The following is a 24,227-nucleotide window of genomic DNA, read 5'->3' on the forward strand; positions in this document are numbered from 1 at the left end:
GAATGCATTTCATGTTATACCAGAATAATAGATGCCTGAAAAAATAAGATAGAATTAGATAGGAGGGTTAAAGTGCACACTATCCACCAGAAAAGCCCAACAGTTTGTAGTGTAATTTCAGAAGACAAGACAAACTATTCTGTTACTAATCTCGAAAATAACTCTAACAGTATAAACAATTCAGGTATACAGCGATGGGGAAACAGAAGTCAGGATGTCCTAATCGATACCATGAATCATATTGACCTTCAAAATGTACACAAAAAAAAAGGAGTCACAGAAATGTCTCACCATTTTTTAATGAAGATTCACAGCTATCTGCCGCAAATTCCAAAAGTCATAACAATGCACAGCACCAGAGTGATAAAACACAAAAAGTAACATAAAGTTTATTGTCCTTGCTGCCAGTCATCGTCGTAGGATAGCTACACGGGATCCATTCTTGGGCTAATCCTCTTTCTCCTTTATATAAATGATCTAGACCTGAACACTGAGTCACAAACAAACACTTTTTTTTCAGATGACACAAGCATCCTAATTACAGGAAATACCCCAGGAATAAACTTATGATAAGCACTAAAAAAAAGTAACATTCCTAAATTTCTGTTTAAAAGGTGATGCATGCTGCACCAGTGTGACAATAAACTCCAACAAACTTTCATCTTCTCTGGAAACAAAGTTTTTGGGCTTAAATGGCTTCAAATTAACTTCAAATGGCACACACACATATAAACAAAATTAATGGGACACTAAATAAAATATGTTACAGTCTGCATTTACTCTCTGTCAAAGAAAGTTATAGTACTGTCCGAACTGCCTACTTTGCCCAATTCCACAGCTTCCTACTGTATGGAATTATATTCTGGGGTAATAGACCGCCTAGTTCAGTCATCTTCTTAACTCAAAAAAGAACTGTAAGAGCAATGCAACATGCTCAACAAACAGATTCTTGCAAACCCCTCTTTCAAAAGTCATCAATTCTCCCTGTTCCCTGTAGGTATATACTAGAAATCTGTAAATATATTAGAAAGAATTTAAAAGATGTAAATGTAAATTTTAATATCCATGAACATGATACAAGACAAAAGAAAAAGTTTCATGTTCAGACAATAAGCACCTCAGCCTATGAAACCTCCACAGTAAACAGTGCTATACAAATTTACGATAGTCTTCCGTATACACTCTTTTGTAAAACCTTAAGGGAATTCTTATTGGATCATCGTTTCTATTCAGTAGCAGAATTTCTAGATCATTTAAGATACAAAAGATCTAAAACAAGACAGTTCAGCTACTGCAAGAACCTTCGGCGATAAAGCTAAAATTCGTGTAGCTGCTGAAATTATCTTGTGTGTGTGTACATGTGTCTGTTCTGTATCCCACAATCTGGAAAGATTTATAGGATGAATCAATAAATCAAAGCATATGCTTCTACATCCTTACATTTGTCCTCTAGCCATTCCTGCTTAACCATTTTGCACTTACTGTCAATCTCATTTTTTAGATGTTTCTATTCCCTTTTGCCTGCTTCATTTATTGCATTTTTATTTTTTTTCCTTTCATCGATGAAGTTCAATATCTCTTGAGCTACCCAAGTATTTCTACTATTCCTCTTTTTTTTACCTACTAGAGACTCTGCTGCCTTCAGTACTTCATCTCCCAAGCAGCCCATTCTTCTTCTACTGTATTCCTTTCCCCTGTTCTTATCAATTTTTCCCTAAAGCTTCCTCTGAAACCCTCTACAACTTCTGGTTTTTTTCAGTTTATTCAGGTCCCACCTCCATAAAATCATGCCTTTTTGCAGTTTCTTCAGTTTTAAGCTGCAGGTCACAGCCAGTAAATTGTGGTCAGAGTCTACATCTGCCCCTGTAAATGTCTCACAATTTAAACCCTGGTTCTGAAATCCCTGTCTATCCATTATATAATCAATGTGAAACCTTCCAGTGTCTCAGGTCTCTTCCACATATACAACCTTCTTTCATGTTATTTAAACCAAGTGTTAGCTATGATTAAATTATGCTCTGTTCAAAATTATACCGCTCAGCTTCCTCTTTCATTCATTTCCCCCCAACCCATCTTCACCTATGGCTTTTCCTTCTCTTCCTTTTCCTGCTACCGAATTCCAGTTCCCCACTAAAGTTTTTGTCTCCCTTAACTATCTGAATAATTTCTCTCATCATACATTTCCTCAAGCTCATCCTCATCTGTGGAACTAGTAGGCATATACGCTACTGTGGTTGGTGTGGGCTTCGTGTCTGTCGTGACTACAATAATGCGTTCACTATGCTGTTCATAGTAGCTTATCCATGTTACTATTCTTTTACTCATTATTAAACCTAGTCCTGCATTACCCCTACCTGATTTTGTATTTATAACCCTTTATTCACCTGGCCAGAAGTCCTGTTCCTCCTGCCACTGAGATTCAATAATTCCCACTTTCAACTATTGATTTCCCTTTTTAATTTTTCTAATCTACTTGCCCTATTCTTTCTCCTGGTGACGACATCATCCTGATTAGTCCCCACCTGGATATCCGAGTGGGGGACTATTTTACCTCCAGAATATTTTACCCAAGAAGATGCCATCATCATTTGACCATAAAGTAGAGCTGCATGCCCTCAGGAAAAATTACAGCTGTAGTTTCCCCTTGCTTTCAGCTATTCGCACTAGCAGCACAGCAAGGCTGTTTTGGTCGATGTTATAAGGCCAGATCAGTCAATCATCCAAGCTGCTGCCCCTCTTCAGCAACTACACATTTGTCTGACCTCTCAACAGATACCCCTCCGTTGTGGTTGCATCTATGGTGCAAGTATTTGTATTGCCGAGGCATGCAAGCCTCCCCACCAATGGCCAGGTCCATGGTTCATGGATTTATCCATTCATAATTTACTACTTTTATTATTCAGTAAAAGATGAACTGGAGCATTTTGATATAAAATATGACCTAAAATCTATTTGAAATCTTGACAAGACCAGTTTTTGCCTAGATCCGTCAAAAACCATATTTGTCTCATACAGAGGTAACTTAACGCATAAGGTAGCACAAGGAAATGGAAGAGAAAATGTAACTGTGCTAACTTGTTAAGTGTAGATGGAACTATCTTAACAACAATGATTGTTTTTCATGTCAGTGATCTACTGTCATCATGGAATGCATCAATAATGATGGTACGATGATAGGAACTTTTCTTTGGGAGATCACCAACAAGGCGTGTACGTATAACCAACCACTGATGCATAGCCAACCATGTTTTCATACAGTAGTTTTGCCTATTAAGGAGCATCCCTTCTTGCTTCTGTTTGATGGGAATCGCTCCCATCATAGATCAGTATGACAGCAAGTTACATGTTACGTAGCAAGAGACTCAGAGACTATATGAAAAAAATCCACATTATACAAACAAAAAAATTACAAATAAAATATAGAAGGGGATGTGTTACCCAAACATTAGATTAAATTTTTGAACAATGACCATGTAAACGGCACCGGTCTGAAGAAGTACCACCATATGCATTACAGAGTTAGATAATAATGTAATTGGACAGATAAAAAATCTACTCTCTAAGTGGCAGGAAGAGAACACACATATACAGCTTTTTCCTTCCTCTTCAAGCTGTATATGAGTGTTCTCCTCCTGCTGCTTTGTAAGTAGATTTTTTTCTCTATCCTATTACATTATATTTGCAAAAATTAATATTTTCATTAATATAACCTTAAATTAATTTTGACAATATTTTGGAAAGGTCTGATTGCTACTCACCATGTTGAGTCACAGGTATGCACAACAAAAGGACTGTCAAACATGTAATCTTTCAGCCAAAAAGGCCTTCATTGGAATTAGACAACATACACACACATATTCATACAAACGCAACTCACACATGCACAACCACAGAATCTGGCTACCAAAAGCCTGAGTTGCATTTGCATTAGTGTATGTTTTATAACTCTGATGAAGGGCTTCTGGCCAAAAGCTTACGTGTCTGACTGTCTTTTTGTTGTGTCTGTCTGTGGCTCAACATTTCCACCATATGGCTAGTAGCAATCTATCCGTTTCATAATACAGTCATTTCTGCATCCTGAATTTTCCATTCTTAGATAAAGTTTATTAGTCTGGATATAGAGGTAAAACTGACAAGTCACCTATGTCACAATCTTTGTCTGCATTAAGCATGTTATGTGATAATAAAGACTTGACTTGATTTAGATGTAAAACAGGTTGGGATGGATAAAACAGAAAACTACTCCATTAAGGTTCCTCTACATTTTACTAATCTTTTGCTACCATCAGATAAGTTTTTCTTAGAATTTCTGAAGAGACAGTGGGACATATATTTAGCAGATTGCAAAAGCAAAATAATTGAAAAGGGTCTGTACAAAATTTTGAATATGGCTGCATGATCAGCGACCATTTACAAAGTACAATTAACAGCAATACCAGCCCTTGGTCACAGAAAAGGAATCTTTTGACCCTGGTTTCGACACTGCTATGAGTGCCTTCATCAGAAATAAAACTCTCAAATTGACTTGTCACGTATTAAACTAAAAGTTGGGCGATAAAGCTAGTGACTAAAGCTTTATTACTAGATTTTTAGTTTAAAATGTTACATGCCAAACTGATAGTTTTCTACAGGGGTGAAGGCTCTAATTTTGGCCACTACCCCACTTATGGCCACCTTGATGTCAAAGTTTAATTTTTAAGCTTCTCTGGAATACCAGCCAGTTCTACCATAGATTATTATAGACTTTGTGAAAGGCTCTATTCATTTGTCTACGTAATCAATCTTTTGTCTGTTTTTGTTTGGAGACACTATTTTGTGAAATGATCAGTCTTGAAGAAGCTGGGTTTTTCAGAAGTTTTCTTTAAGCAAGACATAATCTGTTTTTTTGTATTTTACATGCTTAAATAAAACATCAGAAGAAACTTAACCTGTTCAGAGGTAAGATAAGACATTATATTTTCATTTCTTTTAAGTTTTACATGGCTCAGCCTAAAAACATGTTATCAAAAGAATGTGGTCATTAACAGATCCATATTTAGCCCTGGTTCTGTGTTATGGCTAAGGGAATCAGGTCGCTTAGCTGCCGTAATAACCTGAACACCACATGTATGAAACTCGTATTTATTCTAACTGCACAATTAGACATATACACACATAAACAAGCCTCGCGAGCATCACTGGTCGAAACAAACACACACTGGCCCCAGGCAAACGCCAAGACCCGCGTCCTACGAGCGTGTCAGTGTGCAGAGATACCACTCTGCTCTATTCCGGTGGTCGATGACCACCACAGAGGCCCCCCTCCCCCTTTCATTGCGGAGCATAGTGAGAGGAGGTGATGTAGGTTGGTGTGGTGATCAGTCCGTTGCGATGAAGTCGCAGTGCCACGCCGATGAGCGTAACAGGCAGCCGAAATGGGAAACTGCGATCAAGTGGCCCGGCGATGCAGGGGCATTGTGTGCCGTGAGTGGCATGCGAATGTAGAAGTCGGCGTCCTCGTCGATCGTAGCGGTGATTGCCGCCTCCTCCGCGTCTGTTGGTACCGTAAGTGTGCGTAGGAGTGTAACCTGGGCGGCTTAATCGTCCAATATGTGGGGGGTGGGGGGGGTGGGGGGGGGTGCAGGACGAGCAGTGTCCCATCTTGTAGCTGGAGAGACAGGTCCTCGACCGGAAAAGGTGACACGTCGACGTGGAAAATGGCGACGTTGGCATCGTCGGACTGCGTCAGCCGGATCACTTTGTGTGGGCCCAATTAGGGTGGGTGTAGCGCGGGTTGTACCGGATCATCGTGCAGCATCATGTAATCGCAAACGTGTAGGTCTTTGTGCACGAAGACATGAGGGACTGTGTGTGGTTGTGGGTGCGGCGGGCATACATTCGCAGCGAAGTGTCGGACTCATTCTGTAAGCGTCGGAAGTTCTGACTGCAGGGGAGGATCAGAATCCTCGACGAATTGTGCTGGGAGGACGAAGAGTTCCCCATACACAATTCGACTAGGGAGGCTTGCAAATCGTCTTTGTAAGCCGAATGGACACCTAGTAGTACCCAGGGGAGGGCTTCAGGCCAAGATCTGTTGTGGCACATCAGCGCTGCTTTTAATGTGCGGTGCCAGCACTCGACCAACCCATTGCTTTGCGGGTGGTAGGTGGTTGTACGTAATTTGTTTGCCCTGCATAGATCACATAATTTGCCAAAGAGCACAGCTTCAAATTGTCATCCCTGGTCCATTGTGACCAAAGATGGGCAACCGAACCGTGCTATCCAGGAGGCGCTGAAGGCCCTTGCGACAGAGTCGGCGGTAATGACTGTTATTGGAATCGCCTCCACCCACCGACTAACATGGTTGATGATAGATAAAATGTATTGGAAATCCTTGGAAGGAGGGAGCGGTCCAACCATGTCAAGATGGACGTGACGGAACCTGCCTTTCGGTACCTCAAATGAGCCCAATGGTGAGTATGCGTGACGGCCAACCTTAGCACGTTGGCAAGGTATGCATGCTCGTGTCCAGTTTTTGCAGTCTGCTCTAACCCCAGTCCATACGAATCGCTCTGTTATGAGGCATGTGGTAGCCTGAATATTGGGATGTGCTAGGTCGTGGATAGCGGCAAACAACTTATGGCGCAAGGGCAGTGCCTGTGGAGACGTCACAGAGGACTGGTAAGGGCAAACCTGGAATTCAGCGGCGCTCAGTTGAGAGCACGGTGGACTCGCTATTCAGTAACTGTTGAATGTCGTCATCCACTTGTTGCTGGGCAGCTAGGTCGTTGAAGTACCAAGAAAACGAGATCGTACCGACCCGTGACATGTAGTCAGCAACGATGTTGTCCGCACCCTTGATATAATGGACGTCTGTTGTGAATTGACGTATTAGGTCCACGTGTCGGTGAGAGAGGGGGGGGGGGGGAGGTAGGTTGTGGCATTACGCACAGCGTCCACCAACGGTTTGCAACATCTCTTGCGTCAGCTGCGATTGATATTGAGGCATCAGATACTGGGTGCACGAGCATGACAGCGTTCGCTAGTGCCGTTTTTAGTGCGTTGAACGTGCATCGCATGTCGTTGCCCCACATGACCTTGCAGAGCCCTGAAGTATTCTTTCCGATGAATGCATCGGTCAACGGAGCCTGTAAGGATGCAGCATGTGGGATGTGCCGCCGTATAAAACTTATCATCCCTAAAAAATGATGTAGGTCGCGGTAAGTCACGGGCAGGGGGAGGTCGCGTATACAGGCGACGTGGGGTGGGTCCCTTCTGTGGAAACAGTATAGACCAAAAATGTCACACTAGCAGACCGCAACTGAGATTTATCGTCATTGATTTGGACTCTATTCTCGGCAAGAATACTAAGAACTGTTGATAGGTGCTGTTCGTGGTGGGCAGGGGGGGTGATCAGTTGATAATGTTTTTGGCGCACTAAACTGCTGATGCGAGCCATAGCACCTATTCTGACTCGCGCTTCCTGTTTGGATAGTTGCAGGGTGCGCGACAAGAATGTGCAGCGTCGCTGAACGTGATATGATACCAGCATAGTGGGTATGCTAGGTGTTGTGCCTGAGCCGGCGAGCCAGCAACATCACATGGCGTGTTCTGTTACGCCCGCGTGGAGGTGGGCGGGCAACTAGTAGAGGAACCGTAACAAGTACGGAAGTCTGGCCACCAGGGGGCTCCATCTGCTGTTGCTGTGAGCTGCACGCCTGGCCTCTCCCGGCCAGCCTGTGAAACGTGTTACGCGTGACTGCAGTGTCGCTAACATTTGGAGTGTCGGAAAAACAGGAGGACGCAATCTGGCGATGTTTGATAATGGAATATGCCTGGTTCGCCAGTCACAGTTTTTCCTCCAGAGCGGTGTTTTGGTAAGCCAACAGGCGTACTTGGACGTCTGGCGGTAATTTCACAAGCCACAACGCCCAGAGTGTGAGGTCAGGGAGTTGCTCCTTGCCCACCTGGGCCCTTAAATGGCGCCAAAGTTGTGAAGGCGTACGGTCTCCTACTGGCACATCATGAATTATGCACTGGATGGCTTCTGCTGGAGGACGCGATAAGCGCTCAATGATGCAAGCTCTTGCGATGGCATATTTGTGCTGGCTTGGTGGCGTGAGCAATAGGTCACTGACCAGGTCCAGTTAGTCGTGGAGGTGGGTAATTAAACAAATGAAACATGCGTCATCTCCCCACACTCCGTGAATGTTCAGAATATTGTCCACTAACGCAAACCATGATATAGTGTTGTCCTTCTGTAGTTGTGGCAGCTGTGGAAACTGCCCTACAGGTGGCTGCTGTGGTGTTGTGGGAAGATGGCGATAGAGGGGGGGGGGGGGGGGGGCAGCTGAGGCCCGGAAACTGGTATAGGGTCAAGTGTCTGTACTGTAGCGCAATTAGGCCTCTGACCACACGACACACACGGCGTGGGAGCAAATGCAGTAGGCGCGGGCGTCGCGGCTGCTGCAAACATTGTCGCATGCTGTTGGTATGTCGGGAACGTAGCGGTATGCGCTTCGGACAAAAGTACCTGGTCGTGTGTCGAGCTGGTATGTAACATATTCATATGGGATGTTGCTGAGCACTGTGGTGAGGGAATTTCGCCTGTTTCACCTGCGGTATGAAACCCGGAAACTGCCACGCGTTTGGATGCACTGCAACACGTGTGGGCCACAGTGCGTTGACTGTACTTGTGGGGTTATGTTGTGCACTTGGGTTTAACACTGTAGTCGGAGCCATCGATGGCTGAACTGCCGGCAATTCATCCATGAATGAAATAGTAGGCAAACTCATGGCGAGCTCTGGGTCACAAATCATGTGGTAGTTCATTGGTGCGTAACAATGTCAGGAGGAAAGATGAGAAATGCACATATTGTGGTCGTATCATGAAAGTCCGGGTTCACCACTACGGGAGTCAGGTCGCTTAGCTGCCACAATAGCCTGAACACCACTTGTATGAAACTTGTATTTATTCTAACTGCACATGTACACACATAAACAAGCCTCGCAAGCATCACTGGTCAAAACGTAAACACACACTAGCGAACGGCGCGCGTAAGACCCGTGTCCTCAGAGCGTGTCAGTGCGCAGAGCTACCACTCTGCTCTATTCCGGTGGTCAATGGCCGCCACAAGGCCATGCATGTGGCCATAAGTGGCGACATATGTATCCTGTTTTGGTCACTTCTAAAAACTGATACAAAAACATCAATATTGGTGTTCTGTCCTACATTACACTAGGCCAATTTTATTTTAATACGCTTAGTAAAATATTTTTGGTATTTTTATAGCAATGTATACCTCATTGTTATTATTGTCTTGGCATATCATACTAATTTACCTATGCTTGTAAGATACAAAATATGCAATAGGCACTATTCAAATATGCAACATTCTTTAACTCCATCTTTGTGCATTATTTATAAGAAAAATGAGTCAACCAAAGAATAAGAGGTTTCAGTATTCTCCCAGCAAAGTTAAAGATGCTCTAAAGGCTATTGATGAGGGAATGAATGTTGCTACTCCAAGCATGTTGTTCAAAGTTCCAAGGACAACATTAAGAAACAAAATTTCTGGTGTATCTCCACGAGAATCAAGAGGGCACTGTGGTCCACATTCTGTCTTAGGAGAACAAACTGAAAAAAAATTGGTGGACTGGGTTTTGGACTGTTCTAGCATGGAATTTCCAGTTACTGAAGAAAATCTCTAGGCATCTGTGCAAAAATTTGTTGAGAGTGCATATATGGAAAGTTGTAAGGCTACATTTACTAACAATCAACCTGGAAAAAAGTGGTATTATGGATTTCTTAAGAGACACAAGGTTCTGTCACAAAAACATGCAGAATATGTCAATATGGCTAGAGTTTCTGTTACAGAAGAGAAAATAAGAAACTGGTTCCACGAAGTATCCATTACTTTAAATGATATGGATGTGTTAAATTGACACTTCATTTGATCAGATATTGTAGGGAAAATCCTATCATTCTAGTTGCTCTCCATCCCAATTCTGTACACATCTTGCAACCATTAGATGTAGCTGTCTTTGGACCTATGAAAAACATGTGGAAGAAGATAGTTCAGAAATGGCATTTTGAAAATAATGGCACTGAAATTTCAAAATCTGATGTACCTTCTGTTCTGTCACAAATTATAACAGAACCTAAAATGGTGGCAAATATTCGTGCTGGTTTCAGGGCAACTGGTCTGTTTCCATTTAACGTGAACAATGTAGATTACAGCAAGATAGTTGTTCTTAGTATACTAGCCTCAACCACAGTTCAGAAAAATGAGGAGCTTCAGAGACATTTCTCATATATAGAAAAGCAAATTGATCCCGTCCTTTTAGATGAGTTCAGAGCAACCAAGAGAAGGAATCATGAGTGGGAAGGAAATCAATATTGACATATCTTCAACACACAGGAGCATGTTACAAAATTCAGATATTCCCCCAATAGTACTTCACATAATTCAGGTACTCCAAAATCCAACCCAAGTCCATCTTCAGTGCGTATCCAAGTGACACCACCAAAATCATTAGCAACAGTTTTTGAAAGTGTCATCACTTGGCCAGAACCCAAACAACAAGGCACAAAGAGAAAGAAAGAACACACACACACTGTTGTGACTAGTGACAAGTGGATGGAATATCATGAACTGAAGGAAAAAGAGAAGCAGGAGAAGGACCAGGAAAAAAGGAAGAGAAAAGCTATGAAGGAGTTAAAGTCCAAAGAGGAGCAATTGGCATTATCTCATGTTAGAAAGGGGAAAACTAGAAACAGACAAGAGTTAAGTGATAGGCCAACAAGTTCTTCCAAGGAAGAAGAATGGACGGTTAGTGGAAGCAGTTTAGATGACTACATAGAAGGAGATAAAGATGAAATACCAGAAAATGTGAAACTATCTTCGAATGAGAATTTGAAAGTAGTGAACTTTATTTTGGTAAAATTTAGTTTAACAGGAAACAAAAGAACAAGACCTGCAATTTTTAAGTATGTATGTGTATTTTTGAAAGTGATTTCTGATTCTGAATATGAAATGAAATGATCGTATGGCATTGTTGGAAGTTCGGCCACTGTATTGCACGTCCTTTTCAGTTGACACCACTTCGGCGACTTGTGAGTCAATGATGATGAAGAACACACAACACCCAGTCATCATGAAGCAGAGAAAATCTCTGACCCCGTCAGGAATTGAACCAGGACCCAGTGAGCGGGAAGCGAGAACGCTACCGCAAGACCACGAGCTGCGGACTCTAAATATGAAATTCAGTGCCTAAAAAATTCTATGTTCAGAAAACTTGTTTCGAATACACTGAAAATGATTTTTCGACTATAACGGGTGAAGATATTATAGGGAAACTGCCAGATCCAGTCTTGATGCAAGAAGGACATTCATTAAAAGCAAAGTTTCCTGGTTCCATTAATACTCGTGAGAAATAAACTTGTCTGGAAGTTGATTTAAGTAATTACTGGGACAATACTTTGACTAATGATTTTTTTCTGTTCATTGAGTTGCTGTACCTTTACCTATTTGATGTTTGTTTGTTGTCTGTTGTCTTACATACTTGTATAAACCACAAATTACTTTCTGGCACATGGATTAACAATTATTTTAGCCATGTGTATGTGTGTGTGGTCTTCAGTCCTGAGACTGGTTTGATGCAGCTCTCCATGCTACTCTGTCCTGTGCAAGCTTCTTCATCTGCGAGTGCCTACTGCAACCTACATCCTTCTGAATCTGTTTAGTGTATTCATCTCTTGGTCTCCCTCTACGATTTTTACCCTCCACGCTGCCCTCCAATACTAAATTGGTGATCCCCTGATGCCTCAACACATGTCCTACCAACCGATCCCTTCTTCTAGTCAAGTTGTGCCACAAACTTCTCTTCTCCCCAATCTAATCTTCAGCATTCTTCTGTAGCTCCACATTTCGAAAGCTTCTATTCTCTTGTTGTCTAAACTATTTATCATCCATGTTTCACTTCCATACATGGCTACACTCCATACAAATACTTTCAGAAATGACTTCCTGACACTTCAATCTATACTCAATGTTAACAAATTTCTCTTCTTCAGAAACGCTTTCCTTGCCATTGCCAGTCTACATTTTATATCCTCTCTACTTCAACCATCATCAGTTATTTTGCTCCCCAAATAGCAAAATTCCTTTACTACTTTAAGTGTATCATTTCCTAATCTAATTCCCTCAGCATCACCCGATTTACTTCGACTACATTCCATTATCCTCATTTTGCTTTTGTTGATGTTCATCTTATACCCTCCTTTCAAGACACTATCCATTCCATTCAACTGCTCTTCCAAGTCCGTTGCTGTCTCTGACAGAATTACAATGTCATCGGTGAACCTCAAAGTTTTTATTTCTTCTCCATGGATTTTAATACCTACTCCGAATTTTTCTTTTGTTTCCTTCACTGCTTGCTCAATATACAGATTGAATAACATTGGGGAGAGACTACAACCCTGTCTCACTCCTTTCCTAACCACTGCTTCCCTTTCATATCCCTCGACTATTATAACTGCAATCTGGTTTCTGTACAAATTGTAAATAGCCTTTCGCTCCCCGTATTTTACCCCTGCCGCCTTCAGAATTTGAAAGAGCATATTCCCGTCAACATTGTCAAAAGCTTTCTCTAAGTCTACAAATGCTAGAAACGTAGGATTGCCTTTCCTTAATCTAGTTTCTAAGATAAGTTGCAGGGTCAGTATTGCCTCACGTGTTCCAACATTTCTACGGAATACAAACTGATCTTCCCCGAGGTCGGCTTCTACTAGTTTTTCCATTCGTCTGTAAAGAATCCGCGTTAGTATTTTGCAGCCGTGACTTATTAAACTGATAGTTCGGTATTTTCACATTTGTCAACACCTGCTTTCTTTGGGATTGGAATTATTATATTCTTCTTGAAGTCTGAGGGTATTTCGCCTGTTTCATACATCTTGCTCACTAGATGGTAGAGTTTCATCAGGACTGGCTCTCCCAAGGCTGTCAGTAGTTCTAATGCAATGTTGTCTACTCCGGGGGCCTTGTTTCGACTCAGGTCTTTCAGTGCTTTGTCAAACTCTTCACGCAGTATTATATCTCCCCATTCATCTTCATCAATGTCCTCTTCTATTTCCATAATATTGTCCGCAAGTACATTGCCCTTGTATAGACCCTCTGTATACTCCTTCCATCTTTCTGCTTTCCCTTCTTTGCTTAGAACTGGGTTTCCATCTGCACTGTTGATATTCATACAAGTGGCTCTCTTTTCTCCAAAGGTCTCTATAATTTTCCTGTATCCTGTATCTATCTTACCCCTAATGAGATAAGCCTCTACATCCTTACATTTGTCCTCTAGCCATCCCTGATTAGCCATTTTGCACTTCGTGTCGATCTCATTTTTGAGACGTTTGTATACCTTTTTGCCAGCTTCATTTACTGTATTTTTATATTTTCTCCTTTCATCGATTAAAGTCAGTATTTCTTCTGTCACCCAAGGATTTCTACTAGCCCTCATCTTTTTACCTACTTGATCCTCAGCTGCCTTCACTATTTCATTCGTCAAAGCTACCCACTCTTCTTCTACTGTATTTCTTTCCCCCATTCCTGTCAATTGCTCCCTCATGCTCTCCCTGAAACTCTGTACAACGTCTGGTTTAGTCAGTTTATCCAGGTCACATCTCCTTAAATTCCCACCTTTTTGCAGTTTCTTCAGTTTTAACTACAGTTCATAACCAATAGATTGCGGTCAGAATCCACATCTGCCCCTGGTAATGTCTTACAATTTGAAACCTTGTTTCTAAATCTCTGTCTTACCATTATGTAATCTATTTGATACCTTTTAGTATCTCCAGGGTTCTTACATGTATACAACCTTCTTTCATGATTCTTGAACCAAGTGTTAGCCATGATAAATTTGTGCTCTGTGTAAAATTCTACCAGGCAGCTTCCACTTTCATTTCTTACCCCCAATCCATATTCACCTACTACGTTTCCTTCTCTTCCTTTTCCTACTGCCGAATTCCAGTCACCCATGAGTATTTTAGCCATAGTTTTATTATAATATGAAGTGGCCATAATTGGGGAAACAACTGGTCATAGGTAGGGTTAACATGGCCAAAACCGGGGAAACGCGTCATTTATTTTTTAATATTTTTTTCTGCTCTTGTTATACAACTTAGAATATTTGTTTTTACATGGTTGTAAAGTGTAGACTTTGAAGCAATAGATACGATTTTTTAAAGTAATTTGTATACTTTCTTCCTATATTACAAATGTGATCTATCTCGAATTGCCCTTAATGTGTCCATAACTGGGGCCTCGATCCTATGATACACTCCTGGGACCCACAAAGTATCCAGGTTCATATTTTAACAGCAATAAACAGGCCAGATACAATGAAATGAAAAGTATAGCAACAGCCAAGAGCATCAAACAGGCAATCGAAATAAAACATAATCTGTAAACATGAGTTGAAATCAAGACTCAACTCACTGTTCAAAATACGGCACCATTCTCATTCTCTCAAATTATAGAAGACAACCATTCTGTTGAACATGGTGCTCCTACAGTTGGATCTGGGCCTTCTACAGATCCTGTCTGTAGTTATGGATTTTGTTTAAGTACCTACATTGTTAAATAAGCTATTGACAATTCCATGAAGATATCCAAGGGACAGTCCCAAAAACCAAAGTTTCAAAGGACTTCTCCGTGTGAAAATAGTATTATCAACATCAATATAGCCCGTGAAGGGCAGATGTTCAGTTGATACAGCTGCTGTATGCCAGTTGATACTGCTGCTGTATGCCCTGAAAATAAAGCAGCTAGGCCTACTCTATATGATAAGGCAAAAAGTCCAATTAGCTGAACATGTTTGTTACAAAGAAGCTGAAAAAATTAGCTGAAGATGATTTGATTACTACATCCAATAAAGGCAGAGTTTCTACAGTGATATATCACTGCACCTACAGGAAGAAAAGCTGACGCAGTCCAGTTCTATAAGAAATATTTACACACAGTGTCTGGAAATCAAAAGTTTTATGAAAAAATTTCAAGCAAACTTTACATAATCCAATATCTATACAGCAGTTTAAGGTCAAATATTTTATTGGGGATAGGCACAAAAGTTGTTCTGCAAGGACAATGGGAAAGAGTTGACTGGAGTTGAAATAAGGTTATTAAACTGGTTAGGAGACAGTAGATACATGCAATCATTTAAAGTACAAGTGGAATTTGTTGAAAAATCCTTCTAGTTTTTCAGGCCAGTGAAAATAGTCAGTATTCACTTCTTTCATGTTAAAGCCACTGATGATATGAAACAACTCTACAATAATGTGAAAAAGTATCACAAAGAGAGCTCTCTCTATAGTATAGAAACATTACATTGGGGTTTAGAAACACTGTCTCTGTTTTTTAAGGTTCCCATATTTTAATGCTCACTGTTACATAATTATATAATAAATACCCCAATATAGTGTTCCGGAAGTGTATAATCGTCTTGCAATTACTCTAGTTGGTATTCCCCATGAATGTCTGAGATTTATCCCATTCCATGCGATAATTTTCAGGCACCTTTCTATGTTTTATTTAGTGTCTTATGTGAGATAAGCTATCAGTGTGAAATTTTCTCTACATAACGGTTAACTGTGTGAGAATATCACACAAAGAAAGTATCAAAGAAAACAATAAGTATTAAAATTATAGCAAATGTTACATTTTAGTCAGAAAATTACCCAAGACTAACCTAACTAATGTCTGTTGTACTAAAAGCTATAAATTGTCAGAAGGGAAAGACTGCCACTACTGCTAATGACAGCTGTGTTCTTATTATTATTAACACTGTAGAATATGAATCTTGAACAGGAACAAACGGACGCTATAAAATACGACTAACCAATGAATAACATTATCAGACCGGGGAGAGAACAAGGCATGATGAAACACTGTAGGTGTGTACCAGTATTCTATAAATAGTGGATAGGAAAAATATATCCATTTTATGAAAGGCTCTGCTACAGAATAATAATTTGTATTCTGTGACAGATTCCTTACCACCGCAGATTATCTTCCCTGCATAATGCAGTCTCCATTTTATGCACAAAAATGGCTTCCTCTCACGTTAAATCAGTGTCTGGAGGTAAAATAGTCCCCCATTCGGATCCCCAGGGGTCGACAACTTGAAAAGGGGCAAAAAATCACAACGAGAATTGGTATCTGGAATGTTAGAACTCTGCTACAAGCAGGAAAACTAGAAAACCTTAAAAGAGAGGTGGAAAAGAATCATATGGACATGGAGAGTTGCAGTCAGATGAATATGTATTGTACTACTCAGAAGGAGAAGTAAAAGGAATGAATGGAGTAGGAATGATTATGACAAAGGAATTGGCTAAATGTGTGGAATATATAGACTATGCAAATGACTGGGTTATTGGTGTAAGGCTGAAAGGAGCACAAAAAGATTTACTGATTGTCCAGGTGTATATGCAAACTTCAGAACACGATGATCAAATTGTAGAGGAAACATACAATGTAATAGAGAGAATAACGGACGAAAATAAGAAGTGCTGCAAAATAATAATGGGAGACTGGAACGCAATTGTGGGAGAAGGAAAAGAGGGAAACATAGTAGGCAGTCATGGTCTTGGAAAGAGAAATGACAGAGGTGAATGATTAATTGACTTCTGCAGGGAAAGGCAGCTGATAGCGGTAAACACATGGTTCAAGAACCACAAGAGGAGGCTCTACACTTGGAAATCACCTGGGGCTAAATACAGAAAACAAATCGATTTTATAATGGTAGAAGAAAGATACAGGAATGGAATCAAGAAGGTGCACACATTACCAGGTGCAGATATTAATAGTGACCACAACTTACTTATGGAAGAAACAAATAGGAATGAAAAAACTGAAGAAGGCGACCATGGTGAAGAAGTGGGATTTAGAAGAGAGAATATCCAACAAAGAACAAATTACAGAAATGCTGTCTCGGGAGTTTCTAACTACATTACGAGACAAAGAACCACCTGGTAATGCCAACGAGTACTGGAATATGCTGAAAGAAGGCATCATTAAAGCAGGACAGCAAAATATAGGATATGTAAAAGGGAAACTGTCAAAAAAACCATGGGTCACACAAGAAATGATTTCCAAGATGGAGGAGAGAAGAAAATTGAAAAACAAGAACACTGAAATGCAAGAAAGATATACCGAAGGTTACATAATGAACTGTGAAGAGAAACAGAGCAGGCTAGGAAAAAATGGCTAAAAGAGGAATATTGAAGAACTGAACAGGAAGGGAAGATAAAACTTACTATACAGCAGAGTAAACACTATGATATGGGAACAAAACAGAGCAGGAAGTGCTACTATGGAAATTTTGAGTAAAGACGAAGAGGTAGTGTACAAAGATTGTGACAATATCCTCCAGAGATGGGAAGAATATCTAAAAGAGCTATACGACACAAATAGCAAACCAGAAACTCTGGAACTTGAACCACACAACAGCGTAAGTGATGACGAGAAAGGACCAACCATCATAATGGAAGAAGTAAAGTCTGCCATAGCTACAATAAAAAATGGCAAAGCGGTAGGTACAGATACAATACCGGGAGAGACACTAAAATGCTTGAACCAAGATGGAATAAGAGAAATATTGAGGTTATGTAATAAAATATATGACAGTGGTGAATGGCCTGAGGACTTTCTGACAACAGTAATGATTCCATTACCGGAAAAACAAGGAACCAAGAAATGCAGCGAGCACAGGACAATCAGCCTCATTTCACATGCAGCCAAAGTTATGTTAAGAATAATTAATAAAAGATTTGAAAAAGTAATGGAGGAGAATCTTGGTGAGGAGGAGTTTGGCTTTAGACTGAATACGGGCACTAGGGATGCAATAGAGCACCTACGAATCTTGGGAGAAAGGTTTATTGAAAAAGGAAGAGACCTATATATGTGCTTCATAGATCTAGGAAAGGCATTTGACAGTGTGGTTTGGGACAAGCTGGCGACTATAATGAGGGAAAAGAGAGTGGACTAGAAAACCAGAAGACTTATAAACTCATCATATCTTAATCAAAAAGTTTCAGTTAAAGTGAGAGGAGAAAGTACAAACTGGATCAGACTAGGAAAAGGAGTAAGACAAGGATGCTTTCTATCACCTACTCTTTTCAACCTCTACTCGGAAAATGTGATTGACCAATGCTTATTAGATGACAAAGGGTAGAAATTGGAGGAAGAAGAATAGGGTGTTTGAGGTTTGCTGATGGCATGGTCCTTCTAGCCACAGGGAAAAAGAATTACAGGATTTGGTGGACACCATTGCAACTAATGGAAAAAAAATATGGAATGAAAATTAACACAAATAAAACAAAAGTATTGGCACTAGGAGGAAATAAGGAAATAAAAATTATGTTGAATGGGGAAATACTAGAACAGGTGCAACATTTTAAGTTCTTGGAAGCAGGGTAGACACCGACTGGAAGTGCACAACAGAAATTAAAACAAGGATAGCAATGGCAAAAGAGGCGTTTTATAAGAAAAGGGGAAAGATCTGGACAGAGAACTCAGAGACTCATAAAATGTCTTGTATGGAGTGTTCTTCTATATGGCGCTGAAACATGGACTATGAGTGAAAAAAAAAGAGAGAAAGGCTGGAGGCTTTTGAGATATGGACATGGCGGAGGATGGAAAGAATAAGTTGGATGGACAGAGTAAAATATGAAGAGGTACTGAGAAGAGTGGGAGAGAAAAGACAGTTACTGTACCTGGGTGTTAAAATTACGAACAACTTCAGTTGGAAAGACCTCATAGATAATATTGTGGGGAAGGCGAGCCAAAGGTTGCGTTTCATTGGCAGGACACTTAGAAGATGCAACAAGTCCACTAAAGAGACAGCTTACACTACACTCATTCGCCCTCTGTTAGAATATTGCTGCGCGGTGTGGGATCCTTACCAGGTGGGATTGACGGAGGACATCGAAAGGGTGCAAAAAAGGCCAGCTCATTTTGTATTATCCCGTAATAGGGGAGAGAGTGTGGCAGATATGTTATGCGAGTTGGGATGGAATTCATTAAAGCAAAGACGTTTTTCGTCGCGGCGAAATCTATTTACGAAATTTCTGTCACCAACTTTCTCTTCCGAATGCGAAAATATTTTGTTGAGCCCAACCTACATAGGTAGGAATGATCATCAAAATAAAATAATAGAAATCAGAGCTCGAACAGTAAGGTTTAGGTGTTTTCCCGCGCGCTGTTCGGGAATGGAATGATAGAGTATGATTGTGGTTCAATGAACCCTCTGCCAAGCACTTAAATGTGAATTGCAGAGTAGTCATGTAGATGTAGATGTGATAAAGAGAAGAAAAAGAAATTGGATTGTGCATATATTAAGAGAGAATGTCTGACTGATAAAACAGTTTTAGAAGGTTATGTAGAAGGGAAAAGGAAGCTAGGAAGGAAGAGATTCCAGATACTGGATGACATGATGGACGGTACAACATACAGCAGCCTTAAGAAGGAAGCAATGGATCACAGAAAATGGGGAGGCAAAGGACCTGCTAATATAGCAGATAACTGATGACAGATTCCTGCTTCCCTTAGCATTTCGTTGAATCTGGGGTCTGTGAAAAATAGTTTCGCTTGCTGGTGCTAAGGGCCACAAAGTATACGAAATAATTGTAAAGGTTAAACTTCGCTCATTCTCGTGGCACAACGCATAGCAAGGTGGGTATTGTAGCTAACAGCACATCACGGCACCGTAGGTGAAGTATGCACAGCATTTCCATCAAGGACTGATCTATATCTTTCTCGCTGCATCTGTATTAAAGTAGGAAAATTAACGACCTGTAGACAACGATGTCATTAGTGGCAGGGTAGGATAAAGATGGAGAGCGAACTTCGCTACCGCCTCAAAGTAACCATTCCTACATTCGCCTTACATTATATAGGGAACACATGGAAAACTTATAATAGGGATGGCATAACTAAGGTTGAACTCCGTTCCACCCATATGTCTACTAGTATATTAGCCAGTCGTTGTTATTCATCCATTAATGTCAATTCGACGCTGGAACGCCAGATGATGTAGCATCGTAGGTAATACACAAAATTCGTTCTTGAGCCGAAGTCAAACACGTTAATTTTATCACGACATTTTCGGGGTGATACTGAATCTCTTCAGTTCATCTGAACCGTGCTAATCGAACCTGATGTCGGCACTCGCTTACGTGCAATTTATAATTTGAAGAAAAATTATGATATCTCTTTATTCCAGAACTGATGGAGATGTTTGCTACACTTTACAGGCAGCATGTAATCACCCAATGCATACCAAATGTAAAGTGAACAGCAAACACATACTACGATCTCTCAATACTTGGATCCAAGTGATCAATGTCTCCATTATGCCATCCTACTCCTTCAAATTGCTGTAGGAACACAGCTGTTTCGTTAATTTATTACAGGTGACAATTTTAAGTTTCATGATAATCACCATTGCAAATCGGCACAAATCTATATAAATGACACAATAACATACTTGCGTTATGAATTTCGTTCCACGCACGCTGGGCGGTAATAATACCATTCGACATGAAAGATAAAAATAACGGTATCTATTCGACCAAAAAATAAAGTAATTAGTACAACATTAACACAATATTTAACAAAACAATGCATGAAAACGTACCTAACAATGCATAAGCAGAGATAATTTCTACGCGAATCCAAAGTCTATATCAAACGAACTCATGCTGATATCCAATGTCTATCGGTATCGCTAATCAACATTAAAATTTTATTTCAATATTTTTTAAACAGAGGAAAGAGTAATAGCGCCAGATGTTTACTTTTATACGACACGAAGCAATGAGAATATAAAATTGCGAAGTTCACAAGAAGCGGCCAAATCCCACGAAGGTAAAAAACAAAAAAAAGGAGAGAAATTTCTCTATACACTTATCACAGTACTTTGTTCCGAAGCCAGAGTGGGCGGGGCCAGCCGTCATCTCAAATAGAAACTTTAGACTGCCGTTTGCGAATGCTTCTTCTTCGTTATTTCTGTCGTGTGCACGCAACAGGTCTTTTAAATGCAAAAAATTCTAATGCTTTCATGAACAACATAGTGTCAGAAAGGCAATTTCGAACGTTTTTATGTTCTTGAATGCGTATTTGCTATAGTAATACGACACATTTGGCCACGCTAATGTAACTGGTTTTTCTCTATAAATTTCGAATAACCAAGAAGATAAGCTGTCATGTGAAAATGATGCTTTCGTAATCAATGTAATTCCACTTTTACTATATTTGTAACCACAGCAAACGAAGCTGAAACTCCGAAACCAATGTTTGTTTGCTTACTGGCACTGCTTCGTGTTTGTTACACTTTCAGCTTTGAGCTCGTAGAACCAACGTTTTTAATGTTCACGTTTTGGAAAAAAAATTACCTACGGGTTCTTTGTTAGCTCACAAACGTGTGCAATGAGGAAAGAATCAAGGTATCGTATCAGGTCTTGTGCATGTCAACAAAGCGAACGATTATAGAAATGTCGAATAAACAGAACTGCCTGCAGCATAGAGATTTTTATGAAAGAATTATGTCTCCACACAATCAAAGCACAAGATTGTAATTGGGATACGATCATGTAAATCGATAGTTGTTCCAAACGGTCGAAACTGCGCTTGGGGAAGTTTCACAGCAGCGAACCACGAGGTATAAATTCGGTGAACCTAAGTTTTTGGACTGCATAAGATTGGCGGACGCTGCTACAAGTTAATGATGTAATGACGACTATCTAACTCTTTTTACCTCTACGGCCAATTTCATAGACCAATTTTCCAATACCACTCTCCAATATCGATAGTTTACATGCAGTTCCAGCTGTCGAACTTAGCCTGTAGTGGGGCCTGTACCAGGATTCCCAAAACTCTGCTTTTAGCAGGAGAAAAAAATAGCGACTTTTGACAGCTTTTTAGGGGGCCAAACAGACGCAAGGTTTCTTAGTTTATACATTAATAATGTCCAACTAACCAAGCGTAATTAAATAAATAAAATATTGTTTTTAAATTTATGCACTCATTTGATTTTCAACTTCTGATGCTGGTAACTTCAACATCAAATCTATTAACTGGGAATCTCCAGTACTAGTAACATTCTGTCAAACAATAACAAAGGTCTATAGAGCAAAATAATTCAGCCTTTCAACAGCTGCAGCAATGGTAGCACTACAAGCGGCTGGACTATAGTGACATATGAATGTTTTATATGGTTTTTTTATGTTTATTTATTAGCCACTCAGCATGTTTACCACATAACTGGCTTCATAAAAAACATTTTACATATTCCTAAGAGTATAGTTGTTACTAATTTTTACATTATTCATATATATACGAGGGTCACACCAAAAGAAAAGCACACCCTTCTTTTTTTAATCCATCTTTTAGTCTACATGTTTCAAAGTTTTACAGTGTGTAGATACATCCTTTAGGAACAATATTTTCATTTTTCCACATAATTTCCATCCCTCTCAACTGCTTTACGCCATCTTGGAACCAGCGCCTGTATACCTGCATGGTAAAATTCTGGACAAACCTGTTGGAGCCACTGTCTGGCACCGTGCACAAAGGAGTCATCATCTTCAAACTTTGTTCCACAAAGAGAGTCTTTCAGTTTCCCAAAGAGATTATAGTCGCATGGATCCAGGCCAGGACTGTAAGGCGGGTGTTTCAGTGTTGTCCACCCGAGTTTTATGATCGCTTACATGGTTTTTAACTGACATGTGGCCGTGCATTGTCGTGCAACAGCAAAACATCCTGCTTTTGCCGATGTGGTCGAATACGACTCAGTCGAGCTTGAAGTTTCTTCAGTGTCATCACATATGCATCAGAATTTATGGTGGTTCCACTTGGCATGATGTCCACAAGCAAGAGTCCTTCGGAATCGAGAAACACCGAAGCCATAACTTTTCCTACAGAAGGTGTGGTTTTGAATTTTTTTCTTGGGTGAATTTGCATCATGCCACTCCATTGATTGCCTCTTTGTCTCCGGTGAAAAATGATGGCGCCATGTTTCATTACCTGTCACAGTTCTTCCAAGAAATTCATCTCCACCATTCTCGTACTGTTCCAAAATTTCGCTGCATACCGTTTTTCTTGTTTCTTTGTGAGCCACTGTCAACATCCAGGAAACCCACCTGGCACAAACCTTTTTTAACGCCAACACTTTCAGTATTCTGCAAACACTTCAGTCCCCTATCCCAACGTAGCGTGGCAATTCGTTCACTGTGATGCATCTGTCAGCAGTCACCAATTCGTTAACTCTCTGCACATTGTCTGGACTGTCTGCAGTACGACGCCTGCCGCTGCGAGGACAGTCCTCAATATTGCCGTGCCTGCTTTCATCACGTAACCTGCTTGCCCACCGACTAACTGTACTGCGATCGACAGCAGCATATCCATACACCTTTTTCAACATCTTGTGGATATTTCCCACTGTCTTGTTTTCACAGCACAGGAATTCTATGACAGCACGTTGCTTCTGACGAACGTCAAGTGTAGCAGCCATCTGGAAGACACACTGTGATGGCGTCACTCACGGGAACAGGTTGAACTAAGTTTGAAAACAAGCAGGAAGGATATATCTACACACTGTAAAACTTTCACACATGCAGAATGAAAACTGTATTTTTACAAAAATAGTGTGCATTTCTTTTGGAGTGACCCTCAGACATACATCTTTGTAGTAGTTAGTAATTTTTACATTTTTCACACATCATCATTTTACCTATGCACATAAACACATAAACTTCTTACTAATCAGAAGATTTCAGTAATAATCATTATATAGTTTACATTCAAGAATTAATTATACAGTTTTACACATGTAGTTAATGATAGTTACACTGTTTCCTTGTTTATTTCATTCAAGAATTAATTATACAATTTTACATATTTAGTTAATAATAGCTACATTATTTCCTTCCAAATTACTTCCAAGATATTCTTCAATTGAGTAGTATGCTTTATTTTTAAACCATGTGTCTAGTATCCTCTTAAATTTTAAGAGGGTGAGGGTTTTCACTGATTATGGCAGTTTATTATACAGGGTGTTACAAAAAGGTACTGCCAAACTTTCAGGAAACATTCCTCACACACAAAGAAAGAAAATATGTTATGTGGACATGTGTTCGTAAATGCTTACTTTCCATGTTAGAGCTCATTTTATTACTTCTCTTCAAATCACATTAATCA

General features: G+C 40.2%; 1 protein-coding gene across 4 annotated transcripts in view; it reads right to left on the reverse strand.

Annotated features, from left to right (window-relative positions):
- LOC126355033 (putative leucine-rich repeat-containing protein DDB_G0290503) overlaps nt 1–20,730 on the reverse strand; it is a 512,513-nt gene extending 491,783 nt beyond the window's left edge. The window contains exons 1-2 of one of the 4 annotated variants that reach the window (XM_050005181.1): nt 20,668–20,695; nt 20,518–20,545 (exon numbers count right to left, since the gene is read on the reverse strand). The gene's annotated coding sequence lies outside the window, so the exon portion shown is untranslated. Of the gene's footprint in view, nt 1–20,517 lie in introns of all 4 variants that reach the window. The other 3 variants (XM_050005182.1, XM_050005180.1, XM_050005184.1) reach the window with 3 other exon arrangements.
- Nucleotides 20,731–24,227: the final 3,497 nt, after the last annotated feature.

The sequence above is a fragment of the Schistocerca gregaria genome, chromosome 3 (genome assembly GCF_023897955.1).
Source record: "Schistocerca gregaria isolate iqSchGreg1 chromosome 3, iqSchGreg1.2, whole genome shotgun sequence".
In the NCBI taxonomy this organism is placed as follows: Eukaryota; Metazoa; Arthropoda; class Insecta; order Orthoptera; family Acrididae; genus Schistocerca; species Schistocerca gregaria.